We start from the raw sequence: 3,850 nt of genomic DNA, 5'->3' as shown, positions 1-3,850 counted from the left end.
TGGTCCAGTCTATTTGGAGTTCTGTAGGCTTCTTGTACATTCATGGACATCTCTTTCTTAAGGTTTGGGAAGTTTTTTTCTATAATTTGTTGAAGATATTTGCTGGCCCTTTAAGTTGAAAATCTTCATTCTCATCTACTTCTGTTATCCATAGGGTTTGGTCTTCTCATTGTGTCCTTGATTTCCTGGATGTTTTGAATTAGGATCTTTTTGCATTTTCCATTTTCTTTGATTGTTGTACCCATGTTCTCTATGGAATCTTCTGCACTTGAGATTCTCTCTTCCATCTCTTGTATTCTGTTGCTGATGCTCACATCTATGGTTCTTAAATTCTTTCCTAGGTTTTCTATCTCCAGAGTTGTCTCACTTTGGGTTTTCTTTATTGCTTCTACTTCCCTTTTTAGGTCTTGGATGGTTTTGTTCAATTCCATCACCTGTTTGGTTGTGTTTTCCTCTAATTCTTTAAAGGAGTTTTGTGTTTCCTCTTTAAGGACATCTACCTGTTTAGCAGTGTTCTCCTGTGATTCTTTAAGGGCTTCTANNTGTTTAGCAGTGTTCTCCTGTATTTCTTTAAGTGAGTTATTAATGCCCTTCTTAAGATCATCTACTACCATCATGAGATATGACTTTAAATCTGAGTCTTGCATTTCGGGTATGTTGGGGTATCCAGGACTGGCTGAAGTTGGAGTGCTGGTGATGATGGTGAGTGGTCTTGGTTTCTGTTAGTAAGATTCCTACATTTGCCTTTGCGCCATCTGGTAATCTCTGGAGTTAGTTGTTATAGTTNTCTCTGGTTGGAGCTTGTTCCTCCTGTGATTTTGTTAGCCTCTGTCAGCACTCCTGGGAATCCAGCTTTCTCCTGAGTCTCAGTGGTCAGCGTTTCTCCGTTTCTCCGCAGGCAAGCTCTCCTCTTGCAGGGAAGGTGCACAGAGGCCTGGCGTTCAGACCTGCTTCCTGACTGAAGAAGTAAGCCCGAATCAGGGAATGACCCAGAAGATGTGTTGCCTCTGCAGTTTGTACATCACCTGCACTGACTAGACTCCAAGGGACCCTGGACACAATATTGCTCTCTCACCTGCTCTGGCAGACAGAGCCCTCCCAGGTGGCCACCTTTCCTCTGGCAGGGAAGATGCCCAGGTGTCTGGAGCCTGAAACAGGGTCTGTCCTAGAAGCTGTGTTGTTTTAGCTGTGTAGGTTCTGCAGTCCATACTGTCACCAATGCAGACTGGAGCCTGGGTGACCGGGTGTAAAGATGGTTCCTTTACCAGCTCAGGCAGTGAGGGCCCTACTGGGCAGACACCTCTCCTCTGGCGGGGAAGGTGCCTGGATGTCTGGAGCCAGAAACTGGGCCTGTCCCAAAAGCTGTCACTTCTGCAGTCAGCTGAGGGCTCAGACTGGAGCCTGGGTGAACCAGAGCAAAGATGGCTCCCTTACTAGCTCAGGCAGTGAGAGCCCTCTTTGGGTGGACGCCGCGAGAGTGAACTTTTTTTTAAAAAATTAATTAAATTTATTTTACATCTCAATCGCAGACCCCCTGCTGGCATGAACTTATATATGGGTCCTATATTCTATCTCATTAATCTATCTATATATTTGTGTTATTTACCAGTACCATGCTTTTTTTTATTACTACAGTGTGCAGCATAGCTTAAAATTAAGCATGATTATATTTTATTTTCATAGTTGCTATGACTGTGTTTGGTCTTTTATAGTTTCCTATTAATTTTATTTTTCTTCTCTATATGTGAAAAATACTCATGTAGTTTTGATTGCAATTGTATTGAATCTGTAGAAGTAAGAAGGCCATTTTCACAGTAATTATTCAGATCTATGAGCATGGAACTCTTTTCTAGCAGCTTCTTCTTCTTCTTCTTCTTCTTCTTCTTCTTCTTCTTCTTCTTCTTCTTCTTCTTCTTCTTCTTCTTCTTCTTCTTCTTCTTCTTCTTCTNTCTTCTTCTTCTTCTTCTTCTTCTTCTTCTTCTTCTTCTTCTTCTTCTTCTTCTTCTTCTTCTTCTTCTTCTTCTTCTTCTTCATTTCCAGTGTGTTAAAGTTCTCTTTGTGGAGGTATTTTGTTTCTAAAGTTAGATTTTTTTTCTAAGTATTTAATTTATTTTTAGTTACTATTGTGAATGGATTTATTTAGCTGTAAAGAAAACTGAAATTATGAAATATTTATGTAAGTTGATGGAACTGGAAAAAACTTAAACTAAGTGAAGTACTGCAGGACCAGAAAGACAAACACTACATGTTCCCTTCCCTGTGTGGATCCTAGTTTCAAGTCTTTAGCTCTGTGTTCTTGGAGCACCCATGGAATCCAGAAAATCAGGAATGAGTCACTGTGGTGGGGAATGCCCTAAGATAGAGGGATCAGTAGAACATGGGTAAAAGGAAAATAAGAAAGTTATTATGTGTGCATAAATTATGTATAGATCATGGAAGACATACAAGACATTTTTTTTTGCCTTTTAAAATATCATTAAAATGTTGTTCATTATATTGTCTATAAACTTTAAATGTCAAAACTTTCAACCCCTGAGAGTCCAATGAACAGACTCAGGTGAAAGCAATGAAAAGGTACAACTGGAGACAAATGATCTATTTTGCACCATTTATTCAAGAGCTGGGTATCTAATTACCTTCAAGCTATTAACTGCCACCTTCCACTCTTCTTATTGCAGCTAGAGATTTGAGTGGGAAGCAAATGACCACCCTTCTGTTCACACTGCAATCGTTCTGTAGGAAGTGCCGATGCTCAGATTACATTTTAGGCAACTGACAGCACAGTTTGCTGTTTAGAAGCAGCCATACCTGTCTGACTCATTCCCCACAGACATTTATTAAGGGCCCATTTGGAGTGCTGAATGGGGATGTGTGCTTGGGGGTGAGGGGGAAGTCCAATATATTTCTATGAATGTTATAACAAATTGTCACAAAGTCAGTGGCTTGAAAAGAACATAAATTTGTTGTTTCGTAGCTTGCGATGTTAGAAAGCCTGAGGTTAGTTTTCCTGGCATGATATCCTGTGTTCTGGAAAGCCTGAGGGGAAATACATTTCCAGTTCCCAGAGGTTGTGAGTGTGGCCTGGGTGTATTTCCCTCCCTGGATCACTTCCTACAATCTCATGCTTCCTTTGACACATTCACTTTCCAGGAGAGCTGTCCTAATCATAATTGTAACATGTAAATTACATCCAGGAAGTTTCTTAACATAAAAGACTTGACTTTGTGTATGTTTCTTTTTTTCCATTAATTTATTTATTCACTTTTCATCCCATTATCAGCCCCCCCCATCCTCAGTTCCCCCCTTACTCACCTCCTCCCCTCTCGTCTCCCTCTCACCTTCTTCTCTTCCCTTTTGGTATTGCCCCATCCTGGGACATCAAGTCACTGCAGGACTAGGACTAGGTGTATCCTCTTCCACTGAGACCAGAAAAGGCAGCCAAGTTTGGGGAACAGGATCCACAGGCAAGCACCAACTCGGAGACAGTCCCTGCTCCAGTTGTTGGGGGAACCAGCATGAAGACCAAGCTGCACATCTGCTACATATGTATGCAGTGCCTGTGTCAAGCCAATGCTAGCTGTTTGGTTGGTTCTGTCTCTGGGAGCCCCAAGGGTCCAATTTAGTTGACTGTCAGTCTTCCTGTGGAGCCCCTATTCTCTTCCGGACCCTCAATCCTTCCCACAATTCTTCCACAAGACTTCCCGAGGTTCATCCAGTGTTTGGTTATGGATCACTACATCTCTTTCCATCAGCTGCTGGGTGTAGCCTCTCAGGAAAGTTATTCTAGGATTCTGTCTACAAGCATAACAAAGTATCATTAATATTGTCAGGGATTGTTTCTTGCCCATGG

Source organism: Mus pahari, chromosome 7 (assembly GCF_900095145.1).
Source record: "Mus pahari chromosome 7, PAHARI_EIJ_v1.1, whole genome shotgun sequence".
In the NCBI taxonomy this organism is placed as follows: domain Eukaryota; kingdom Metazoa; phylum Chordata; class Mammalia; order Rodentia; family Muridae; genus Mus; species Mus pahari.
The sequence above is the reverse complement of the archived record's forward strand: the minus strand, read 5'-3'. Positions refer to the sequence as shown.